The 13,439-nt window shown below is 37.7% G+C and overlaps 1 protein-coding gene across 2 annotated transcripts in view; it reads left to right on the plus strand.

Moving 5' to 3' along the window:
* Positions 1–13,439, plus strand: part of znf536 (zinc finger protein 536) — a 391,766-nt gene that overhangs the window by 140,667 nt on the left and 237,660 nt on the right. For both annotated transcript variants that reach the window (XM_088333467.1, XM_088333466.1), the window contains exon 4: positions 1,948–2,030. The gene's annotated coding sequence lies outside the window, so the exon portion shown is untranslated. The remainder of the gene's footprint in view (positions 1–1,947; positions 2,031–13,439) is intronic.

Raw genomic sequence — 13,439 nt, forward strand, 5'->3', positions numbered from 1 at the left:
CTATTTAGAATCGCTCACAGCAAATATTGTTGTGCACGTGATGAGACGGGGACTTGTTGGAACCCCCAAAAAGGACATTTTGGCCATTATGACAGCGTTTACTTGGCTTGCCAGGACCGTGGCCTTCAAAATAAAACAAACATCACCCAATTATGTCACGAAAACAGAGCTGACGTCATTTTGATGAACTTAAGCCTTCAAAAAAAATGAAAATCGCCCAAAAATGTCTCAAAAACTGAGCTTACTTTGCTTTCAATGAACTGTGGCCTTCAAAATAAAACAATCATCACCCAATTTGTCACGACAGCAGAACTGAGGTCATTTTGATGAACTTTAGCCTTCAAAATAAAATAAAAATCGCCCAAAAATGTCACAAAAACATAGCTGACACTGTTTTCGATGAACTGTGTCCTTCAAAATAAAACAATCATCTCCCAATTATATCACGACAACAGAGCTGAGGTCATTTTGATGAACTTTAGCCTTCAAAATAAAATAAAAATCGACCAAAAATGTCACAAAAAACATAGCTGACACTGTTTTCGATGAACCGTGGCCTTCAAAATAAAACAAACATCGCCCAAACATGTCACGACAACAGAGCTGACATCATTTTGATGATCTTCGGCCTTCAAAATAAAATGAAAATCCCCCGAAAATGTCACAAAAACAGAGCTGACACTATTTTCGATGAACCGTGGCCTTCAAAATAAAATTAAAATCACCCCAAAATGTCACAAGAACAGAGCTGACGTCATTGTGTTTAAAAAAAAAAAAAGAAAAAAAGATTACTTTAGGATTTAATTCTTTTGGATTTATTTTATTTTTTTATTATTTTTATTTTATTTTAACATTTTACCTGGAGTATCCAACAAAAATAAGTCGTGTTTTTTGTATAGCCCTTAATCACAAGGAATCTCAAAAGGCTGCACAGACAACAGATTATTGCAAACTACAGCTTGTTATGACACAATCCCCTGATCTAAAACCTACCTGAGAGCAAGGAAAAACTCAAAGAATGAATGAATGTCCCAAAAAACAGTTTTGTTTTTGTTTTATTCATCAAATTATTCTATTTTTTTTACTCTCCATAAACCTCAATGTTGTTTATAAATAATCTGATATTCCAAACCTATTTATCATTTGGAAAATAAGATCCATATTACATATTTTATAAAACCTATTAGTTTCACGGTTGCCATGGCGCCCAATTGGCCCCGCCCGTGTGGCGCCAGCTGCGGCTCGTTGACAGATTGACTTTCTATTTAAGCTCAGTGCTCTCACTCTTCCTTTGTCAGCCCGCGGGTTTCGACTGTTCCTGTTGGTATTTCCTGTCCGGTGTTGTTCCTGTCTATTTTGTCCTGTTTAATTTCGGTTTCCAGTTTTTTTTCTGTCAATTTTTGTCCTGTTTATTATTCTCTCCAGTTTTTGTTCCCGTCTAGGTTGTTCTGTTTATTCTCGAAATTCATCCTGTCTGTCCGGTCCTGTCCGGTATCGACCCCATCTCTTCGATATTAATTCGGGCAATTGGAATAGATCTCGTTGGTCTCTGACTTCCTGTCTTTCCACGCCAGACTTGTGTGAGCACTTCACACGTTTGGGTCCTGATCCGGTTCTGTTTCTTGACAATAGATCATTTCTGTCTGTTTTTTTTTTTTTTTTTTTTTTTTTTTTTTTGCACTTTCTTTACATTTGTTTCGTTCGATTTTGTTTCCACAAACTAAAATGAAGTTTTGAGGGTCACAAAGCAGCTTTTTGGGTGAGGTGTTTGGAGTTCTCGGGTAGCCTCTGGGAAAACACTTTGATTTCATTAAATTTGACCTGTTTTTGACATTTAATAGCAATAAAAAGACGTGAAATGTCATTAGAAATGTGATGAGAATCCAGAACTAATTGTTCTGCAAATGCTAACGGCGCCGCTAATGCTAATTGTGGCTGTATTTTCAGGTGGCGTTCCCGCCGGCAGCGCCAGCTACTGGCGGCTCCATCCCACATCGAGCTTCACTCCAGTATGCTGTTGGTGTGCTAAGGTAAGCACAGGCTTCGTGCCGGTGTTTTAAAAAAATGCTTAAATATGGATTGAAAAGTGCTTAAATGTTGGATGACGTGCTTGTAAATGCTTGAACTTGTTGCGAGTTGCAACAAGTCAGCTTGTAAATATCGCCGACACTGCTCCTTGGTGGCTTTGCTTTGCCGGTGCATTTCTTCCCTTATCGTTAACGGCAGCTGGCATTAGTTTCATCTTCCTGCGAAGTGTCATCGCCCCCTATGGGTCGCCATTAATAGGACAGGTGCATGCTACAGCTAAATAGGGCACTATAAAATGTGTATTAGTGCAAACATTGGTTATCAATTGTGTACATTTTTATGGGCAATTCAATCAATGAAGGTTGAGTTTCCTAGCTATACATTGCAATAACTGAAAGTTTAAGCTACATATTACTGTCATTTTTAGCCAACACCTATATTTGGAGAGATTTGTTTCAAAAATAAATGTTTTGAGAAGAACTCACGCACACAAGATTAAAAATTGCATATGTGAATCACAGATACATTTGTGTGCAAAATACATGACTTTTTTTAATGAATAAATTGGAAAATTAGCTTTGAAAGTCCTTAAAAAGTTTGGCCATGAAATAGGTGTATGAACCCTGTGTAAGCAGAGCAAAACGTTGCCAAATGGGGTTGCAATAAGAAGACCTTCCTGCAATTGAAAATTTAAGCTACATATTACTGTCATTTTTACCCAACACCTATATTAGGAGAGATTTGTTTCAAAAACAAATGTTTTGAGAATTATTCACACGCACACGAGATTAAAAATTGCATATGTAAATCACAGATACATTTGTGTGCAAAATGCATTTTTCAAACGCACACCAGACCTTTATTTGAATGGTACTGGATAAATTGGAAAACTGGCTTTGAAAGTCCTTAAAAAGTACTAAAATTTGGCCATGAAAAATGTGTATAAACCCTGTGTAAGCACTTCTTTATCTTCTTCTCTAACTTCCTTTTTTCCTTTTCTCTCTTTTCTCTTTCTCTCCTACCCTTTGTGCTTACTTTTTTCTTTTCTCTCCTATATCTTTCTATTTCTCTTTGGATTTCTTTCTTCCTCTCCCTCTCTTCCCTCCTCTCTCATAACTTCTCTTTTTCTCTCTTTTGTTTCTCATGCTCTCTCCCTCTCTCTCTTTTTCTTTCTTTGTCCCTCCCTCTTTCTCTTATTTCTTTATCTCTCTCTCTCTCTCTCCCTCTCTCTCTCTCTCTCCCTCTTTTCCACCCTCTTCTTCCACTCTCTGTCTCTGTCTCTTTCACTCTCTGTGTCTCTTTTCCTCTTCCTTTGTTGCTCTTTGTCTCTTTCTCTCTCTGCATCTTTTTAATTTCTTTAGCTCTAACTTACTTTTTTCCTTTTCTCTCTTTTCTCTTTCTCTCTTCCTACCCGTCACACTTTCCTCTCTCTTTTCTCTCCTTCTGTCTTTCTATTTCTCTTTGGATTTCTCTCTTCCACTTCCTTTCTTTCCCCCCTCTCTCACGACTTTTTATCTTTTGTTTCTCGCGCTCTCTCCCTCTTTCTCTTTCTTTGTCCCGCCCTCTCTCCTTTTCCCTCCCTCTTTCTCTTATTTCTTTATCTCTCTTTTTCTTCCTCTTTAATCTACTACGTGTGGCCCCCGAGTTAGTTAGTGTGTAAAAAGGGGAAAAGTGTGAAGCACATTGTAAAGCGCTTTGACTTGACTTGAAAACCTCTATAGAAATGCAGATTTACCTTACATGACATTACATTTACAACAAAAGTAATCGATTACTCTCCGAAAACCCTTATTTTTTATTTTTTTTTTCGTTTTTGTTTTGTCGTTCCCCTCCCTCCTGTTTAGTAAAGTTTACGGCGTCGGTCTTTGCTGAAGAACATCTCGCGCACAAACGCCAACTGTTCATCACTCACTTGCCAGTTACATTTATCCCCCAAAGGCGTTGTAGCTTTAACAACACTCACACACAAACACACACACACACGGACACGCACACATTTGTCGACTTGTAACAATCTGGATTGTGATAATCTGCCATAATCATCTGCCACATGCCGCCTAAAAACACACTCGGGTGGCACGGCGCCCACACTGCCGCCGCAGCCGCCACGGTCGCAATGTCAATACCTTCAATGTCATCGTACGGTCGGTGGAGGGGGAAGGGGGCGGGGTTACGAGTCAGGGGGGGGCGGGGTAGTTGAGCAATTTATGTTGAGCATTAGTCTAATTGAATCGTATATCAAGGTGGCGAGAGTCAAATCCGGACCTGATGAAATGCATTTGACCAGCTTTTGCATTATACGGTTCTCGGTTGGGTTTGAGTTAGGGTTTGACATAAGTGAGTGGGTTTGGAGAAATAATAGGGAGAAAAAATACATTGGAACAGGGTTGACGGCAGTGTTCCCTCGCAGTTGCACTCTGCTCGCCCATTCTCAGCGCACAACAAAATCTAGCTAGCGCACAAAAATGAGGGCTCAAAATTACTAATTAAGAAGCGACTTAAGTCAAAATTACAGTGCATGATGGTAAAAATACAAGGGTTCCCCCGACGTTGTGTCCTAAATGCGGTACTTTGAAGTCGAGTCGAAGTAGAACGAAGTTGAGTAAAGTCAGTAGAGTTTTTCGAGAACCGGCTTCTTCGGCTCGGCTCACTAAAAGGAACCGGCTCTTTCGGGTCCTAAACGGCTCTTCGGGTTGCTTTTGCTTCTTTAATCCCAACATCACCAAATATTATGTAACATGATGCACAAAATGACTCAAAGGAATGGGGGAATAGAACAAAAAAGAAAAAAATACCAAAATGAAAAAGTAGTGAAAAGCTGACAAAAAAGAAACAAAATGAAGAGAAAAAAGAAGGAAAAATTCAGAAAAAGCCAGAAGAAAATAAAAAAAGAAACAAAGGAAAAAAAAGTAAATAGACAACAAAAAGAAAAAAGTAACAGCCAGGTAAAAATAAACACAATGAGATCTTTTATAAAGGAATTAAAAAAAATAGAACAAAAAGCAGGAAAAAGAAGAAAAAAAATTTGGGTTGCATTCAAATAATTTCCAATGATACCAAGTCAATCTTGTTGCCAACATTGTACTTCCACTAAAATAATGTAATTAAATACAGTTGTGTATTGTGCAACCGATTAAATAAGCCCCCAAAAATGTTAGTATGATGCGACAAAAGAGTTAGGGTTTGACATAAGTGAGTGGGTTTAGAGGAATAATAGGGAGAAAAAAAAATACACCCGAACAGGGTTGAAGGGTTTCAATTTGGGTTTCAAACAAGATTCCAGTTGAGACTAAAATCAAATCCAAACCTGATGAAATGCATTTGACAAGCTTTTGCATTATACGGTGATTGTTACGGCTCTCAGTTGGGTTTGGGTTAGGGTTTAAAATAAGTGAGTGGGTTTAGAGGAATAATAGGGAGAAAAAAAATACACCCGAACAGGGTTGAAGGGTTTCAATTTGGGTTTCAAACAAGATTCCAGTTGAGACTAAAATCAAATCCAAACCTGATGAAATGCATTTGACAAGCTTTTGCGTTATGCGGTGATGGTTACGGTTCTCGGTTGGGTTTGAGTTAGGGTTTGGAATAAGTGAGTGGGTTTAGAGAAATAATAGCATACCTGTCAAGCTCCAGGGCTCCATGCCCTTACAAAATGTTGTATTTTCTCTTACAAAATACTAAATAATCTTACACCATATTTTTTTTTCAAACGTGTTTATTGATGTAGTTTAACATGTTATATTGTACATGTGTTTCGTTATATCATATATATTGTTCAATAACATTTTGTTGTGAGCTCCTGAGTTGCTCGACATGAATGAGGTTTATTATAAAAAAAATATATATATATATATGAAGTCGCTTGGACGTTCACTGTAAAAGGAAAAAATATATGCAAATATAATTAAGTAGAATAATACATTTTCTTATTCAAATTGTGAATTCATTTTCTGCATTAAATTATTATTCATATATATATACTGATTAAAAGGGATCACCACAAACCTATATTTTTTCATTTTCTCCTTATATACTTCCTTTTTTCCTTAACTTCTTTATACAACAATAATGATTCGTAGTATAATGCATCAAAGCAAGTGAGCCGTTTGAGATCCGGCTCTCTTTAATGAGTTGAGCCAAAAAAGCCGGTTCTCCAAAAAGAGACGGACTTTCTTTTACTACATAACTACCACGAGAAATCCGAGGCGGCAGACGCATGCGCACAGCAGCAGCAAACCGCTCGCTTCGTTTGCGACGGAAAAAAACAACATACCGAGATAGAGGCTTCCGCGGCGAACTCGTTTGATTTGCCGTTTTGTGATCGGATGGTACCCAAAATTGTCAAATTTGTGTTTTTCCGTACAGATTTTCTTGTACGTCGTACACGTCTTAAAATGCATCATAAATGTACTTCGTACTGCAAAAACTTACGGGTTGACAGGAATGGATTAAGGAGAAAAAAATAAATTGGAATAGGATTGAAGGATTTTAATTTGGGTTTCAAACTAGATTCCAGTTAAGACTAAACAACTGGGTTAAGGTTTTTAAAGGAGGATCAACGTTGCAAACTGGGATAAGGATTATTTAAGCCGGAGTTTCTCGGATACGTTTTTCATTAGGTTTGGGTTAGGGTTTGAAAAAAACAATACTTGGAGAAAAATAAGGAATTGGGCTAATGGTTTTTAATGTAATCAGGGTTTGAAATTGGGATTCAAATTATGAATTAGGTTTTTCCAGTTAGAGTTAGTTTTTTTCCAAATAGTGACATGGTTTTCGGAAAGTTCATTTTTTTAAAGGGAAAAAAAAACCCTCAAATTTGGAATTAAGTCTTTGATGTTAGCCGAAAAGAGATCCAAGTTAAGATTTTAAACAAGCCGAATGGTTTGAATTAAAGATAGAAACATTAGGTTAAGGTTTCCAATGATGATCAGGGTTTTTAAAATAGGATTAAAATATCAAATAAGGTTTTCACCAGTCAAAAACATTTTTGGAAAGCTATATATGTTCAAACAAATGTTTCAGAGAAAAAAAAATCACATTTGAAAATAAGGTCTCAAATAATGTTATTGGTTTGAAATGAGCTAAAAAGACTAAAAGATCCAAATCAAGGTTTCAAATTAAATGGTTCTAACATTAGGTTTTTGAAACGATCAAGGTTCAATCATAACTAAGATTTTTGGAGCCAGAATTATAAAAAAATAATCTAATAAAATCAGGTTGAGGGTTTAAAATTACAGTACCCTAAAACAACTTAACCTGTCCAAATGAGGGTTTTAAATAAATACACTTGAAGGCATCAAACAAATATTAAGGTTTCAAATCAGGATTTTGATTTGATGAGTCTTCGCTGTTAAAAATAATAGACCATGGTTTTTATGTTTTTATTTGAGTTTAAAGTTCAAGATAAGAAGAAATTCGCCCAAGGTTTGTATGCCCAGGTAGGGTTTTAAGAAAGGTCCCACCCCTCTACTGACGCCACGGCCGATAAATCCCGGTCTGGGTGTCGTTGGTGGCAACAGCTGTCTGCAGACGTTCCCAATATGAAAATAGCAGGGTAGGATGAGCGGCCATTAATAATGAATACCCTATTCAACCTGCGTGTATTTGAGGTATAAGGTATTTTCATGTCAGGACATACTAAACAATAACAAATATAAAAATAAAAATTAATATCACAATCGTAGTATTAGTTATGTCTGGGCGACATTCTTACATAGAATTTGGGTTTCGTATAAAAAGCTTATTAACTCAAACCGAGTTTTAAACCCAACTTAAATGCCTGACTTTGTCGATACTCAAAATGATCCCTGACTTGAAACGTTAACTCAAGTTTGAAACCCAACCTCCTTTACCTTGCCTCTGTAAAAGACAGATCACAAAGATCAACTGAGACATCAAAACTCAAAGACAGTTTTTAAGCTGACTTAAAACCTTAACTTTGTCGAGACTCTTACTTGATACACTAGCTAGAGCTTGTAACCCAAACCAAGCTTTAGCCAGCCTCTGGAAGCGGATTTACAAAGATTAACTCAACGTGCAAATCCAAACCTACCTCAAAAGACTCAGGTTTAAACCTGAAAAACCCAGGTTCAAACCCAAAATTAAAACCTGACTTTGTTGAGACTTGGTAGTCTCAAACTAACACTAACTCCAAATTGAAACCCAAACCAGCTTTAGCTCACCATGGTACTTACCTTGCTACGGTAGATGACATACACAGATTAATCCCATGTTTTAAGGCAAAATGCTATCTTAAATAACCCGGACTCATCTGGAAACCGACACTTTCAATTTCAAGCCTGACTTTAAACACAATCTCAAGATTAAAACCCTACCCGCAGACATGAAATAGAACCCTATCTCAAATACCCTGAACTCAGGTTTAAACATAATTTAAAACCTTACATGTCCGAATGAGGGTTTTAAATGAAGTCATATCAGGCTTTAAATACGGTTAAGGGTTTCAAATTAGGATTTTGATTTGTTGGGTTTTCACGTTTTTAAATGAAGAACTAACGTTTTTTTATTTGAGTTCAGGTTTAAAACTGAAAAACCCAGGTTCAAACCCCAAATTAAAACCCAACTTTGTCGAGACTCAGTAGTCTCAAACTAAAACACTTACTCGCCTGACTTTAAACACAATCTCAAGATAGAAAACCCTACCCGCAGACATTAACCAAAACCTTATCTCAAAAACCCTAAACTCGGGTTTAAACATAACTTAAAATCTTACATTTCTGAATGAAGTCGTAACAGGGTTTAAACACAGTTTACGGTTTCAAATTAGGGTTTTGATTTGTTGGGATTTCACATTTTCAAAAAACTGACTGACTTTTTTTTAATTTGAGTTTAAAGTTCAAGATTAGAAGGAACTCACCCAAGTTTTGTATGCCCAGGTAGGGTTTTAGTAAGGTCTCACCGCTCTTGTGACGCCAAGGCCGATAAATCGCGGTTTTTAGGTCTGAATCTGAAAAACCCAGGTTCAAACACCAAATTAAAACCCAACTTTGTCGAGACTCAGTAGTCTCAAACTAAAACACTAACTTGCCTAACTTTAAACACAATCCCAAGATTGAAACCCTACCCTCAGACATTAACCAAAACCCTATCTCAAATACTCTGAACTCAGGTTTAAACGTAACTTAAAACCTTATATGTCCGAATGAGGGTTTTAAAATCATATTAGGCTTGAAACACAGTTTACGGTTTCAAATTAGGATTTTGAATTGTTGGGTTTTCACGCTGTTTTATTTGAGTTTCAAGTTTAAAAGGAATTCACCCAAGTTTTGCACGCCCAGGTAGGGTTTTTAGTAAGGTCCCACCGCTCTTGTGACGCCACGGCCGATAAATCGCGGTCTGGGCGTCTTCGGCGGCAACAGCTGTCGGCAGACGTTCCCGATATGAGAATAGCAGCGTAGGATGAGCGGGCATTAAAAATGAATACGCTATTTAGCCTGGGTGTATTTTAGGTATTTGACATTTTCATGTCCGGACAGCCGCAATTTATTCATAGTGCAAGGGAGATGGGCGAGGGGGGGGGGCAGGAATAGGCGTTAAAAGGGCGCTTGAGGGGGGGGACCCAAGTGCAGGGAGGGCGAAGCTCACCTTGAGATGGATCTGTAGAGGCCGCCGCCCACCAAAAATGATTATGTATGTTTTTGTATCGATTGTTTTTAGTCACAACTTGTTTCCTGTTTTTCTCCCATTCAGATGTCATATTTATTAAATGTATTACTTATATTTTCGTTTATTGTATTTATTCTAGTATTTAGTGTTATGTTTTTCTCGTTTGGTCAAATTGTTTTGATTTTCAATTGTATCCTAATTTGGTTTTGATTTTTTGAGAATATTATTTTCGGTGTAAATACAATAGAAAATTAAACAAAATTACAAAAAACAAATGAATTATTGGAAAATATATTTATAAAAAAAACAAAAAATAATGCAAACAAAGATAAAAGTAGAATACAAATAAATACAATCAACAAATTAAAGAAACTATACAAAAAATAAAAGCAAAATAACAAAACATAAATTGGATAGTAAAACATAATAATTAACAACTAAAATCAATATTAAAATAATACAATACATCAAAATACATCAAACATAATGATAGAAAATAAATATTCCAAACTAGGAATTTATAATGTCACAAATAATACAATGAAAACAATGAATTACATGATGAATACAAAAAAAAAAAACCTTACAGATATTTAAATTAAAATTTGTAAAAAATGATAAAATAAAAAAAGATAGTACTCAAAATAAAAATGAGTCTTCAAATCGAATACCAAATAAGTCAAACTTTTTAAACCTGATTGAAAACCTTAACCTTGTCAGGTCCTAACCCGTATAACCCAGTGAGAGAGGATGATTGACAAATATTAACCAAAGACTCAAATCAAAACGCTAGCTTAAACAACTCAAACCCAGCTTTAAACCAGACTTAAAACCATAACCCTTAGCTTGAAACCGAACCCCTGTTTGTTCGACACCTCAAATGTATCTCGAGGTACGTATCTATCTATCCATCTATCTATCTAATGATCTATCGATCTAGCTAAATAACTCGAACTCATATCAAAACTCCATCTTAAATAACTCTAAACCTGACTAAAAACCTTAACTCTGTCAGGACTCAAAACTCTTTTTTCTGACTTGACTCAAAAACTGGAGTTAGAAACCCAAGGTGATGCACCAGTATTAACCCAGTCTTCCAATCCAATCTTAACTAACTCAGGTTTAAACCTGATTGAAAACCTTAACCTTGTCAGGTCGTAACCTGTATAACCCAGTGACAGAGGACGATTGACAAAAATTAACCAAAGACTCAAATCAAAATGCTAGCTTAAAAAACTCAAACCCAGTTTCAAACCAGACTTAAAAGCATAACCCTGAGCTTGAAACCCAACCCTTGTTTGTCCGACACCTCAAATCTATCTCGAAGTACGTATCTATCTATCTATCTATCTATCTATCTATCTATCTATCTATCTATCTATCTATCTATCTATCTATCTAGACATCTATCTATCTATCTATCTATCTAGACATCTATCTATCTATCTAGACATCTATCTATCTATCTATCTATCTATCTATCTATCTATCTATCTATCTATCTATCTATCTATCTATCTATCTATCTATCTATCTATCTATCTATCTATCTAGACATCTATCTATCTATCTATCTATCTATCTATCTATCTATCTATCTATCTATCTATCTATCTATCTATCTATCTATCTATCTATCTATCTATCTATCTATCTATCTATCTATCTATCTATCTATCTATCTATCTATCCATCTAAATAACTCGAACTCTAATCAAAACTCTATCTTAAATAACTCGAAACCTGGCTAAAAACCTTAACTCTGTCAGGACTCAAAACTCGTTTTTCTGACTTGACTCAATAACTGGAGTTAGAAACACAAGGTGATGCACCAGGATAACCCCGTCTTCCAATTGAATCTTAACTAACTCAGGTTTAAACCTGATTGAAAACCTTAACCTTGTCAGGTCCTAACCCGTATAACCCAGTGACAGAGGACGATTGACAAAAATTAACCAAAGACTCAAATCAAAACGCTAGCTTAAACAACTCAAACCCAGTTTCAAACCAGACTTAAAAGCATAACCCTGAGCTTGAAACCCAACCCTTGTTTGTCCGCCACCTCAAATCTATCTCGAGGGACGTATCTATCTATCTATCTAGCTCTCTCTCTCTCTCATCTCTCTCTCTCTCTCTCTCTCTCTCTCTCTCTCTCTCTCTCTCTCTCTCTCTCTCTCTCTCTCTCTCTCTCTCTCTCCCCCCCTCCGTCCGTCCGTCTGTACGCCCGCCCGTCTGTCAGTCCGTCCGTCTGTCTGTCTATCTAAATAACTCAAACTCAAATCAAAACTATCTTAAATAACTCAAAACCTGACTAAAATGAATTAGGTGCGGGGATGAATAAAGTGTCTATCCATCTAACTATCTATCTATCTATCTATATATCTATCTAAAAACCTTAACAACCCAGTGATGGAGAACGATTGACAAAAATTTAACCAACGACTCAAATCAAAACGCTAGCTCAAACAACTCAAACCCAGTTTCAAACCAGACTTAAAACCTTAACCCTTAGCTTGAAAGGCAACCCCTGTAGGTATTGATACTGAAAACCCTACACCAACCGTAAAGCGGCACAGGTGTGTTACGTTGTCAACAGGTTAGACAAGTCAAGTGTGGTTAAACATGAGTGACGCGGCGTCCCCGCCGGAGCCGACTGTCAGAAAAAAAAAAATAAAAAATAAAGGGGGTTGGCGGCGCTATCACAAGTCTTCAATATGCTAATAAGGACGCTTGAGTGATGCCGACCATTTTTTCATTTCTTCTTACTTTGACTCGTGTATGATGTTGAAAGCCCAGAGTCAAACGCTTCCACTTAAGCGGAGGAGACGCTGCCGCAGACGCTTGTTAAGATATTTTCTTTTATATATGACGAGAGGGGGTCTTTGATTCGTCGTCGGCTTTGAGGCTAGCGCGGGAAACTGTAGTAGAGCGCGGGTAACGGTAGCCGAGCGCAAAAAATATCAGGCGGGAGTAACCGACCGGGCTGCCTTCCTGCTTCTTTTTTGTTCCGTTGTCAATTACACCGCAGGAGGCGGGGTTACAGGACAGGATCGATGTCCAGAAAAGCAATCGATCTTAAGGATCAAGCATAGGCCCAACCGACAGATTTTGAGGCGAGCGCGGGAACTGGCGGACTAGCCTGGGAAACAACTGTGAGACTTACCTTCCTGCTTTCCTACTTCCTTCTCCTGTCGTTGTCGATCACACGGCAGGAGGCGGGGTTACAGGACAGTCTTGATCAATGTTCAGGAAAACTAATCGATCTTAAGGATCAAACATAGGCCCAACCAATAGAACTTTAAGGAACCGGCGAAATAGCTTGGAAAACGGAATGCGGGACTCATCTTCCTGCTATCCTGCATCCTTCTTGCACCGTTGTCAATTATAACTCAGGAGGCGGGGTTACAGGACAGGATCGATGTCCAGAAAAGCAATCGATCCTAAGGATCAAGCATAGGCACAATCTATAGACTGTGAGGCGAGCGCGGGAACTGGCGGACTAGCCTGGGAAACAGCATGAGGGACTTCCTGCTTTCCTACTTCCTTCACGTTTCGTTGTCAATCACACGGCAGGAGGCGGGGTTACAGGATAGTAGTGACCAATGTCCAGGAAAACCAATCGATCTTAAGGATCAAGCATAGGCCCAATCTACAGACTTTGAGGCGAGGGCGGGAACCAGCGGACTAGCCTGGGAAACAGCAACCAGGACTTATCTTCCTGCCTTCCTGCATCCTCACGCCGTTGTCAATCATACCGCAGGAGGCGGAGTTACAGGACAGTAGTG

The sequence above is a fragment of the Urocampus carinirostris genome, chromosome 4, assembly GCF_059441175.1.
Source record: "Urocampus carinirostris isolate Australia breed hairy pipefish chromosome 4, RoL_Ucar_1.0, whole genome shotgun sequence".
In the NCBI taxonomy this organism is placed as follows: domain Eukaryota; kingdom Metazoa; phylum Chordata; class Actinopteri; order Syngnathiformes; family Syngnathidae; genus Urocampus; species Urocampus carinirostris.